The following is a 13,976-nucleotide window of genomic DNA, read 5'->3' as shown; positions in this document are numbered from 1 at the left end:
GACCCGACTCGTCGAGTTGGCTTTCCAACTCGCCGAGTCCCTATCCAAACGACTGCCCTGAATCCCGATCCTACCCGTCGAGTTAGGCGACGACTCGACGGGTTCACCTTCTTAAACCAATATTCAAGTCCTTCATCCTACTCGCCGAGTTGTATGAACAACTCGTCGAGTTCATCTTCATCCGATGAACACTTTATGCTAAGACTCGCCGAGTTGTATGAACAACTCGCCGAGTCTGTTCTTGAGCTATGAAGATTGCCTTGGACTCGCCGAGTCAGGGCATTGACTCGCCGAGTCCTAACATGGGTGAGTTCAGCTCCCAACTCACCGAGTCACCCCCTGTGACTCAAGGCTCAACTCGACACATGAAGAAGGGACCAATTCTGAGACTCGCGACCAGACTCGCCGAGTCACCTATGCGACTCGCCGAGTCGTCGCCATGCACTCCTTAAATATACCGATTTGCTCGGTTCCAGGCCATGCCATTCATAGATCTGGACTTCTAGGACACGAATCACACGTAAAGTTTCCAACTTTACGTGTGGATATCCACCAATAAGGATTATAAGGCTCAAAATGTCTCAAAATGGTAGATCTAGGGCTAACAAGCCTTATGGGACCAAAAAGCTAACAGATCTGAGCTCCTGGAGCTCAATCTTACATAGATCCAAAGGCCAAACGCCTTATTACAACATATAATGAACATGCAACTTGGGAAATTGACCAAGAAGGACCCAAATGAAGTTTTAAGCATAGAATCAAGGGGGAAACGGGTTATACCTCAAAGGAAATGTTGAAATGACACAAGGATGGCTGATCTCCTTCTCCTCTTCTTGATCTACTCCTTTTACACTTCAAAACCTTCAAGAATACACTAAGAGCACCTCAAACTCTCAAGAAAACAAGGGAAAAACGATGTAGGGGGAGTTCTGGGGTGAATGGGGACGAGTTGGGGCGGAATGAGGGTTTAAATAGGGTGCAAACCCTTGAAACTTAGGGTTTCATCCCGCAGCGGTGACTCGCCGAGTCCAGGATATGGACTCGTCGAGTCGCCTACTTAAAACGCGTCCTGAGTCCCGTCCCTACTCGGCGAGTCGGACCCCATGACTCGCCGAGTCGAAGGCTAAATTAGGTCAATGCTTAAATAAAATTCACATACCGGAAACCAGGTGCTACAGGTAATCTGGGAATCACTTACTTGAGCTTGGTCAGTTACATGCATCACACCCCCTTTGTCTTTTCAAAAATCCTTTTAGAAATTTCTTTCCTTTTACAAAAATCTTTTTAAAACTCGTTTTCTTTTAAGAAAAATTACCAATTACTCGGTTTGACTTCAGTCACACTTGAGAGTGTGCCCGAATCCCTCAAACTAAGGCTTTGATACCAACTTGTAACATCTGGAAATTATGAGGTAAAAATTTTGTTTGTAATTCAACCAAAACATTAATTATCTTTAAGTCAACATTCAATATCCTTTTTATAAATATTCAGAAGCGCTTTATAAGAAAAAAATTATCAAATTAAAATCCCAAAATCATCATAATGCGGAAACATGGGTAGATGCATTGTGATCGAGCTGGACCCTTCCCTTTCAAACTGGAAGTTCCTGAAACCATAACCATAAAAACCGTAAGCACAAAACTTAGTGATTTCCTCAAAATACTACATACCATACATATTAATCACATACTGGGCCCTTGCCCTTCTTCAGGCCTCACCCGACATTAGGTCCCGCCCGACATCGACCCCACTCGGTATACAGATATGTTAGTCATCAAGCCCCGCCCGGCATCGAGCCCCGCTCAGTATACAGATCTATCAGTCATCAATCCCTGCCTAACATTCACCCCCGCCCGATATACATATAATCATATAAACATTTAATCATACGAACACATGCGATAATCAAAAAGACAATAGCATACGACACAATCATCGAGCCCCGCCCAATATCGGGTCTTGCTGTAACGCCCGTAGATCTAGGCTAGTCAATTTAGGGATAATAGGGGTCGAAAACAACTTTTCTACAAAAGATTATTTATAATAAATAATCTTAACCAAGTTTTAGAATCCGTCTCAAGAGTTCCGTACATATAAAGAACACCGAAATCCGAGTTATAACGAAGAAGTTATGACCCGTCGAAGTTTCGCGACGGAATCGGCACGACACCGGGAAGCGTAAATAGTGAATTTACGATAGAGCGACTTTTAGCCTTATTTATCTAAATGAAAGTAGTAGAATATGTTAACCTGAGAGCGTTCACAAAAAGAACGCCCAAATCTGACTTCGTATGAGGAAATTATGATTTTTCTAAGATTTTGCATAACAGTGCGCGACCCCAAACTCGAATTTTAGTTCGAGTGGTTTTTGGCCTACGCGAACTAAATGAGAGTTGAATATCTCATTAATAGGAACTCAACGATAAAAATACAGACGAAAACGGAGTCCGTATGTAGAAGTTATAAATTTTACACGAATATTTAACAATATAATCTCCTCGTACTGTTAAATTTAAGATCGGTCGAGAATTAGCCGACGGAGTCTAAACGAAAGTTATAGATCTTGTTTTTACCTACATGTGGATATAAAGAACATCAAAAACGAAGCGCGTATGCGAAAGTTATGAATTTTTGAAAATCGGCTGATTTCCACCCTATGTGCGATACCACGTGTCAGCACCAGGCTGTGTCTGGGTGTCTCCAGCTGGCTCACGACGTGAGCATCATAAAAATCATGACGTGAGTGACCGTCCAGCCCCCTATAAATAAGAGGTGAAGCCTCCATTCTTCCTCACACCTCCCATCACTTCCTTCTCTCTCTCTAGAACTTCACTCTAGCCCTGAAACCCCCCGAAAAGCCTAGGGAACCTCCCTAGCACGAGGCGGAAGCCCCGGAGTACCCGATGGCTCCGAGAAGAAGAGCCTTTCGGCTCGGGAACGCTGCTCCAGCGGAGCCCGGTTTTGAGAAAAAACCCGATGTAAGTGAGCTATGCCTAACCTATCTTTAGTATAGCTTATGTTTTAATATAGTAGTGTTATTAGGACCTTATAATAAGTATTTAGGATATTATTATGAGTTATATAATTGTCGTTATAATATCTTTTGAACCACTCGCGGTACGGGGAATCTGGTTTAAAGGGCCGCATAGGGTTGTGTGGATTTCAGAAGTGTTATATGCCAAAATGGTCCTGCCCTCCGGTGTTTTATGTCTGGCCCCTGTCTGTATATAGTGATTGAGAAATATTGTTTCGTGCTTATATATTAGTAATAATAGCAAGACTATTAATTAGTCTCGGTGAATATTAGACTAAACTTTAGCGATAATAATGCTAGGTTTCGTCAAAGGAAAATAGAATCGTTAAAAGCGAAGCTCTGCCCGAGTTTGGAATCATCACTTTAACAAGTGAGTGCATGGTCCCTTTCATCTTACACATAGATATGAAGTATTTTATAGAAACTATGTGCTATGTGTGCATATTATCTGTATAATTGCTAACTATGCTGGATGAATGATTTTTTACAAGTTTTATATGATTTAAACTGTACATGTATTTATATCCACATAATATGTTGGGTAAAACATGGGTAGATGAAATATGAGTTGGATGATGAGTTGAGAGGTGATATAGACCATGAGGTAAGGGTGAGAGGTGGACGATGTGAGAAGCCTTGTTCCCAAATGCTAGCCCCGTCATCTAGCGGAGTATGGATGACAACCACAGACTATTCTAGACAGTCCAGTGGAACACTAGCAAGCTCACAACCTGTAGGTGTTGTGAACGATGTGTTCACCCGGTGTACTCTAAACCTTGGCAATCATGCAGACTTGATGCCTAAACCATGGTGACTATGCAGACTTAGTGTCTAAACCATGGTGACTATGCAGACTTAGTGTCTAAACCTTGGCGATCATGCAAACTTGATGCCTAAACCCTGGTGACTATGCAGACTTAGTGCCTAAACCTTGGCGATCATGCAGACTTGATGCCTAAACCCTGGAGACCATGCAGACTTGGTGCCTAAACCCCAGCGACTATGCAGACTTAGTGCCTATTGTGTAAACTATGGCAACGATGGACGTCGTGTCGATTCCTTAGGATAATCCATAGGAATGAATGAACAAGGAATAGCTGATTCTTAGGGTAGATCCTTAAGAGTAAGGAGGATAATGGGGATGGGTAATTGGGTTGATTGTTTGATGTTTAAACATAATAATTATATTATTGTGGGTTGAAAACCCTATGTACTCACTAGGTTTCCCAACCTGACCCACTCAGTTTATTTATATCACAGGTGTTGATATGAAGTCACATTACACTGATAGATTAAGGAGATATAAATCACTAGTGATAATGAATGTAAGTTTTGTTTATGCTTATGTTTCTATATTGACGATGACTTCCCAATGTTTTAAATGAATAAAAATACATTTCTTCGAAAATGCTTTGATAACGTATTTATCATGTTTTACTGGGTACAAATTCCGCAACATTTTTATTAAAAGAAGTACTCTGATTTTTATAAAGCATAAACAAAATCGGTCTTTTCTGGCCGTGAAAATGGGGATGTCACACTTACCCTGTAAGTATAAAAACACATACTGATAACTCGAATACAATATACTCATCTGACCCCGTCTGGCATCGGGCCTTGCCTGGTAAGCATACCATCACATAACACATGCAAAAGTCATGCATGTTGGGTTTTAAGCACTATAACACTCCTATGGTGCACATACAACCCTAAATGCTTTGGATATATGTTTTCTCTAATTATACATGCAATAAAATTTCCAAAACATGAAGCCTACATCTAGCATACAATTTGGTACATGAATCATAAAACTAGTTAGAATAATACCTCTTTATTGTAGCTTGTAGTCTTGGACTTTCAAGAGTTTAGCACCTCAAGTTTGATGCCTCAAATGGTTCACAAACACCATAAACAAAGGAGGACTTTGAGAGAGAGGTTAGACACCAATAAAATCGGTTATGATTCTCTTAGAATGCATTGGGCACACGATTTTGGCTAATGGGAAACATTTATATAGTGTAGGATTCCAAGAGTCATGGGTAAACCCTAATCTATACACTTGGGTTATGATCCATATCTCATGTGGGTTAACTCTTATGGATACTTTCATAAACTTAGCCCAACATGGATCAATAACCTAAACACTATATGTCACTGATTTACATAATCAGTCCCCATTAATTTAATTAGTCTCTTTTGATCACTAAATTAATTCCAAATTAATTATTGATAAATACTAATTAAAAATATGATTTCATATGAATATATTATACTTGTAATATATTAATAAATAAAAAATAACCTCTTTCTCAAATATTCATCCTATCATATTGTTTTGGTGAAGGCAACCCAAATGGACCATGCTAATCTTGGTTCGAGTACATACCAATTATAGTTATGGGCTTAGAAATCAAATCTAACAGTCTCCCACTTGGATAAGTCTAATAACTATTATTGCAAGTACAACTCCAAAATCCCGACTAGCAATCATAGCTCTCAAAAGCCGTTGTCGAACTCTGACCTTGTCAACGACGCGTCCATTAGATAAGGGATCATATATTCATCCATTCTAGATATCGTATAGACTAAGACATGGATTATAATCATTCTCTCTGTCTATGTGTTGTTTCCCGATTTCCGATTTATGACGACTGACTAATTGAACAAATCAAATCAGTCCAGACTTGGCCAAGCGCTTAGGGTTGTCATCGCTAAATCATCGAGGGGCCCATAGACATCGCTTTCATCACACTTTGGGTAAAAGGAATGGATAAACTTCGACTCAAATGCTTTCTTGTACTCACTCATCAAATCACACACAACAATATGCTTTATAACACCAAGTTACTTGTGTGTTTACATATATCAATGTGCAACCGACTTGCAAACTACAACTCACATGTCTTGGTTTCAAGAATATAAGATATTATCATCTCACAATCACTCGTGATAAAATGCATGAAGTGATTTAGATGACCGTGGGTTTAATTCAATACTCGAATCTTATTCCAAAAGTACTCATGAACACTGCAGCAAACTTGTGATATTTCTAAACGCCTTTAGACAATCTACTGACCCATTCATGACAGTCTAGCTTCAATACCTACTTCCAAAGTATGATCTACTATGGATAGTTTGAATAACCTAGTTATTTGGGAAGTCAAAACACGCAAAGTGAAACACGATAATAATTGAATCCAATATGGTCTCAAAACTTTTGAATATAAATAAAACACCTTTTACTTAGTCACCATATTGATTACACGTTATTCATTGAATAACGTTTCGATTGATCAACTTAATACTTGAATTAAAACAATAGTCATACCATGCTCCAAGCATTCACACTATGTTTTACCTATGGTCCTTACTTTGTGAAATATATCAATTGTAAACATTTCCAATGACACTCATTTCATAATTCCAAATCCTTATCGTAAATGTAAGAATACCAAATTCTTTCCATTTACTATAGTTTGATCCTCTTATAATGGCTATGCACAAAAGTCACAGAGACTTGGCAACATACATTACAAAGTATTCCAATGGTGAGCAATTTCATGGAAACGAAGTCTCATATTCAAAGTACATTCCTTTGAACATCCTTCTTGCATTTAAGTTTTCTAATCTTACACAAATTTAATTATTAACTTCCACTTATGGTAACATTTCCATATTTACCATTTTGACTATCACTTCTAAACAAGAGTTACTTCTTCTCAGAGTATGTCAATATGGTCCTTCTAAAATTTACAATATACTTCCAACTATCCATAAGCAACCAATCTTTGGTAAACCTCATATTGTCCTCGACAATTGCTTAACCATTTTAGTCACATCTCGTTCTAGTCCTTTTTCCCTCTTAATGCCCTAGGCATATGGAAAATTAGAACAAATTAATATTATAGAATATGTAATCAATCCTATACCCAAAGCATATGAGATACGATACATAATGTTTCACATAAAGACATGATACCTTACCAGTCTCTTGCTATAATATTTCCATATATAGAATTTCCTTATGTCAAATCTTTTCAACATAACATTCATATATATATCCTTGACTAAATTTGATTAAAAATCTCAATCTAAGCTTTTAGATTTGAAACAAAGTATGCATTCCTCTCCATTAATTATAGCAAAACAGCTTTCCAAACCCTACAACTTTACGAATTGAAACTTTTGTTTTTTATAATTAACATTGCTAACTCCCAACACTTAGTATGACAATTGTGCTCACACTAGCATAATAATTATATTCTTATGAGCATAACACTTATGCTCCCACTAGCTTTGACATGTACCCAGAAATAAGGTGGACTTCTAGAAATCAATACTGTAACGCTCTAAAAATTTCAACCAATTTAAACTTTTCAAAAACAACCCCATTTCATTAAGTTATTACAAAAAGGTTTTCAATACAATTATTATCAGAGTCTTCCCAGAACCACATCATAAAACATAATCTTGAGGAGCGGTACGATCACGCCTTTGCCTTGCCACGGTCTCCTGAACAACCTAAAAAACATTAAACCACAACTGTAAGCCCGAAAGCTTAGTGAGATACCTCCAAAATACCAACCACATATACCATACACGCACAACATGCCATATCATAATAGAACACAGAACAACCATGCATTTCGGGTCTATTGTGTGACTGGTCTGCCGCACCAGCCTTCAGTCCACCTGGTCCACCCTCCGAGTCTAGCCATATACATCGAGTCTACAGTGTGATTGGTCCGCCCGCACCGGGCCTTCAATCCACCTGGTCCACTCTCTGAGTCTACAGTATGACAGGTCCTCCCGCACTGGGCCTTCAGTCGGCCTGGTCCACTCTCCGAGCCTCGGCACGTCTGGTCCGCCCTCTTGGGGCCTACAGCCTATCCGGACCGCTTGTTGGGCCTTCAGGATAACCGGTCCGCCTTGGGTATGTTGGCCTACAGTACAAAGCAGGACCCGCCTCAACCCAACCCCAGTCCAACAACCATGTGCACATAAACATTCAATCATATAACAATTCACATCCAATCAAACCGATCTAGCAGATCACATAGCATAACATCATCCTAACCAGGATACCGACCTAACCGGTCACTAGCATAAACCATCCTAACTACCAGGATGCAACATAGCAAAGCAATAACATAACAACGATACCTGGATCACAATCCGATAATGGGCCGGCCTTGGTGCCGTAGACCCTGTCGATATAGTGAGGATAACTCACCTGCAACTGTTGACTGAAGAGATAAGACCAAGCTGCTCCGACCAGTGACACGATCTCCACCACTAGCCAACACCAAAACACTGAACTCAAAAACAATTGCCAAAAATTACCAAAATGCCCCTGAAAGTTAACTGGTCAACCCTTGGTCAAAGTCAAAGTCAAAGTCAACCTCCTGACTGACTCTACTCACCGAATCAACCCGCTGACTCGTCGAGTCCCCATGCTCAGAACTTCCCAATCCGCAACTCAACTCGCCGAGTCCCACAACTCTGAGTCCCCTTGCACTCAACTCACCGAGTCCTCCCTTGACTCACCGATTCACGGCTCAACCAGAAGAAGGTTAGGACCTCACGACCAGACTCGCCGAGTCCAAGGGTATCTTCAACCAACTCGCCGAGTTGTTCTTCCAACTCGTCGAGTTCCTGCCCACCTTCATGCAACTCGCCGAGTACCCCTAGATCTTAATCCATACATAAGCTTTCCAGGCCATGTAGATGATCCAAACCATAGATCTACCCTTCTACAACCCATCCATCACGTAAAGTGGCAAACTTTACGTGAATCCAAATAGATCTAAGCATATAACACTCTAGGGTTAGGGTTTGGGACAAGATGGCTTCACCAATCACTCAAGAACAGGGACTTTAATGCACTCTAGACCTTCTCCATTCTAGATCTGAGGTAGCAACCCCGGATCTAACCTCCAAACTCGAAATATCACAAGCTATTCTTTCCAAATACTCCAAAATGATGAATCTAGATGAATAAAAGCCCCAAGCAACGAAATAATACCTCAAAAGGAAGCTCCAACAGAAGAGAAATCCGAATCCTAGCAATGCCCTTGCTCCAAGCCTCTTAACTCTCCAAGATCTCTTCCAAAATCTCTTCTCCAAGGTTCAAATGCTCTCAAATCACTCACAAACGTGCATTAGGGTTTTCTGAACTTCAAGAGATGGTAAAGAGGCTGGGGAGAGGGTATAATGTCCTTTATATAGGGCTCATCCCCCGAAATTAGGGTTTTCTCCACACAACACCAACTCGCCGAGTCCAGCCGCCGACTCGCCGAGTTGGCCACTTAACACGCGACCAGAATCGCGACCCTACTCGTCGAGTCCACCCATGGACTCGCCGAGTTGCCCATTCACATTTTCACTTTGCACCCTGAACTTGCACTCCTGAACTCAGGATGTTACAATTCTCCCCACTTAAATTAGGCTTCGTCCTCAAAGCCTGTGGCAACACAACTCCAGAACTATTCTTGCAATGCATCACCTGACATTAACCAGACCAGGTTCCTCAATACACAACCACCGAAACCCCTAACCCAACTTTCCCCTTGCGGTGTCCTGACCACCGCTTCAAGTCGGCCACCGGCCTCATCCTCTGATAACCACACTTATCAACCGAGTACCACTCCATGATACTTCACTCGCTCCAAATCACAACAATCACTTGACTCATACGAGCTAGAAATAACCCTGAACCATCGGGATCCCGATCTGAGTCCAACTTTATCCATTTCATGCTGACAGGATGACACATCCCTCAGTCTTAGAGCAACTTCCACGAGTTCTCCTCTGCAATCTCACACCCATGCTGAACTGGCTGTATCAGTGTATCGGGTTGGGAAAACCCGATACACTGACGACACCTCCAAACATCCCCCAGTATGAATTTCCACCACATACATAATTCCTTGATCAAAATCAAACTGGAAATTCGAGATTCCATCCCTACATACCTTCCGAGCCTCTTGGCCCTATACCCGAGGAATTCCTTCCGCGACCTCAGCAGACATCCAACCTGGATGTGATTCCATACCACCGCCGCACACACTGCGCAATAACCATAATTGGAACACTCCAATCATACCTCCGCACTACTGCTTTCACTTCCGAGAACTTACACTCCCCCTCGGAGCTACATTCCTTTCCTTTTCCTTACCAAGGAAATCCACTTGGCTGCCTTGACACTACCACAAGTGCCACGGTGTTCACCCAATACTACACCATTCACTTATAGCATAATCGCTATCTCATGCCCACATATGCTCTGAATCCGCTCGCAAGGACTCTCGAGTCCAGGCACTACCTTTCACTAGTCACGATCAATACCCGGGGCCAGACCTTCTGATGCTATCACATCGTGACATACTCATTCCATTCCCTCATACCGATCTATCAACACATGCAGAGTCTTCAGCATGAGTGGACCGCCTTACCAGGCCTTCAGCCCATCTGGACCACTCTTAGAACCTTCAGCAGGCCTGGACCGCCCTCCAGGGCCTTCAGTCTGACTGGACCGTTCTCCAAGCCTTTGGCCTGACTGGTACGCCCACCGACCTTCAGTCTATCCGGACCGCTCAACTAGAATTCATCATCCCGCGTTATCCCTCCAGGAAAACTCTCCCATGCATATTGTTCTAGCCCTCTAGGGGTTCCGAACTCTATCTCCATCCTACATACTCAATCCCGGCCCGATCCCAGGCCTTCCACAATCAATCACCCTTTCTCATAAAACCCTTGGTCTGTATCCCGCCCCGCCTGTCTGCCGCTTACTCATACCAGCCTACGCTCTTGGCTGACAGAACCACTGCTGAATCCTGATAGCTAACAACCTCTCATGCTTATCGATCTTCCGAAAAATTTCCAATTCTCCCCACTTAGAGCACTTACTATCAACCACCGGTCGCCATCACCGACCTCCCTTAACAGCCCTACACAACACAATCCCTTACACGCGAACTAATTCCCACTAGAATGAGCAACCTTCACAAAATTACATATCAACAGAGATCGTCTCGGACATCGAAAGAAACCCGACATTCAGCAAACCACTCCTCAGACTGCAGATGCTACCCAACATTCAGACCAAAAGCCAGATTTCCCACTAATAACCCTCATGAATGATAACCAACGAAATTCCCAACACCACACCCATAACCATACCACAACCCTCAAGGAACAACGAAAACAATACCAAAAATCACACAACGAGACTAGCAGATAAACAATACTCCATAATAATCACAAAATAACAAGACATCAAGAAAGAAACATACCCGTAGCTGCATCCGGCACTGCGCTGACCTCCTCTGCTGTAAGCTGAAAAGCACGACCCTGAGCCCTTGGGGGCTCCGCTCCACCCTGACCTCCACCCGTAATCCTCAAAGTAGCCGGTGTTGGAGCCTAAACCGGTCCAACAACAAGCCGTGGACAGTTGGCCCTCAAGTGTCCAACCTGATGGCAATGATAACAAATCCTCAAATCCCAAACCGGGGCTATTTGCCGACAATCCCTCGCATAGTGCCCCTCCTTTCCGCACTTGCGGCATGCACCACCGGACCTACAAACTCTGATGTGGCCCTTCCCACACCTTCCACAAGTGTGGCTGCTCTGATCTCCCATCCAGAATCAACGGTCTTGGACCGTTTCGGTGCCGGTTGCTCCTGTGCTGGGGCCTGCCTCTACTCTCTCAACTGCAACTCAATCTCCAACCCATGCCGCCTGGCAGCCTCCTGCAACTCTAACAAGGTCTCGGACCTCTGCGTAGACACAAACTGCTTGATATCCCTCTTGAGCATACTCAGATATCGGGACATCTGAGCCTGCTCCGAAGCGAACTCAGGGCAAAACATCACCCTCTCAGTGAACATCCTAGTGATCTCCGTCACCGACTCCGAATCCTGCTTTAGCTCCAGGAACTCCTGAGCCAACCTCTCTCTCTCTCAACCCGCGGAACATAACGAGTGCTAAACATCTCCCGGAACCGATCCCAAGGAACCGCAGCCCTCTGCGCATCCGAATATGACCTCGTGGTCAATCTCCACCAATCCTTCGCCCCAAGCCTCAACAGGTTCAGCAGGGAATGAAAACGTGAAGAAACACCCCTCCACGTCTGACAACTATCTCATAGCAACAATCGGGTCTTGAACTCCATCAAAGGTAGGGGCTTCGTATTATCGAAGTCCTGATACTGAAAACCTCTACCGGCTCCTCCTCGTGCCACCGCTACAGCCGCGGCGGCAACCGTCTCCGTGAGAGCCGCATAACGCTCATCAAAATACTCAACCATGGCGGTCTTGATCGACCCAAACAGTTCCGGCAACTCGGCCCGGAACAACGCAGCAACATCATCATGCAGGATCTCACGAATCCTAGCATCCAACTCGCCTGTGCTCATCTGACCAATAACCTCGGGCGGTACTGACCCACCCTGACCGCCCTCTCCTGCTCCCGATCCTGACCCGGATATGCTCCCAGCATGCCTAGTAACCACCATACTGAAAAACATCGCAAGATCTCATATACTTCCCACTATCCCGGGAACCAACCCCCAACCCAACCCTAGAGGTTGTGGCTTCTTTGATATGCGTATGGGTCCTGTGCTTTCAGTAGTACGGGCCCATACTACATTCCACACCTACCCATATTTATATCAATTATCACCACAACACCCTAGTGAAGAACATACATAACAAGCACTCAACCCTCACTCCTAGAGGAACACTGGAAATCTCCCACAGAAGGAACCCTAGGCTAGCAGGCATCATAAATTAGGCAACATTATCATGAAATCTTGAAGATCCCTAGCCTAGTACTATCATAACTAAAAAAACAAATATCATGTATGGTATTTTGGGGTTACTTACTGGCTCCGGCTGATCGTACCTCCGTGTCCTCCTTTACTCATTTTGAAAACCATTTTAAATTCTCTTTTTGAAAACTCCCTTGATTTGTGACTGGATTTACATGAATGTTCCTCCAATTCACTCAAACCAAGGCTCTGATACCAACTTGTAACGCTCTAAAAATTTCAACCAATTTAAACTTTTCAAAAACAACCCCATTTCATTAAGTTATTACAAAAAGGTTTTCAATACAATTATTATCAGAGTCTTCCCAGAACCACATCATAAAACATAATCTTGAGGAGCGGTACGATCATGCCTTTGCCTTGCCACGGTCTCCTGAACAACCTGAAAAACATTAAACCACAACTGTAAGCCCGAAAGCTTAGTGAGATACCTCCAAAATACCAACCACATATACCATACACGCACAACATGCCATATCATAATAGAACACAGAACAGCCATGCATTCCGGGTCTATTGTGTGACTGGTCTGCCGCACCGGCCTTCAGTCCACCTGGTCCACCCTCTGAGTCTAGCCATATACATCGAGTCTACAGTGTGATTGGTTCGCCCGCACCGGGCCTTCAATCCACCTGGTCCACTCTCTGAGTCTACAGTATGACTGGTCCGCCCGCACTGGGCCTTCAGTCGGCCTGGTCCACTCTCCGAGCCTCGGCACGTCTGGTCCGCCCTCTTGGGGCCTACAACCTATTCGGACCGCTTGTTGGGCCTTCGGGATAACCGGTCCGCCCTGGGTATGTTGGCCTATAGCACAAAGCAGGACCCGCCTCATCCCAACCCCAGTCCAACAACCATGTGCACATAAACATTCAATCATATAACAATTCACATCCAATCAAACCGATCTAGCAGATCACATAGCATAACATCATCCTAACCAGGATACCGACCTAATCGGTCACTAGCATAAACCATCCTAACTACCAGGATGCAACATAGCAAAGCAATAACATAACAACGATACCTGGATCACAATTCGATAATGGGCCGGCCTTGGTGCCGTAGACCCTGTCGATATAGTGAGGATAACTCACCTGCAACTGTTGACTGAAG

Source organism: Lactuca sativa, chromosome 9 (assembly GCF_002870075.4).
Source record: "Lactuca sativa cultivar Salinas chromosome 9, Lsat_Salinas_v11, whole genome shotgun sequence".
Taxonomy (NCBI): Eukaryota; Viridiplantae; Streptophyta; class Magnoliopsida; order Asterales; family Asteraceae; genus Lactuca; species Lactuca sativa.
The sequence above is the reverse complement of the archived record's forward strand: the minus strand, read 5'-3'. Positions refer to the sequence as shown.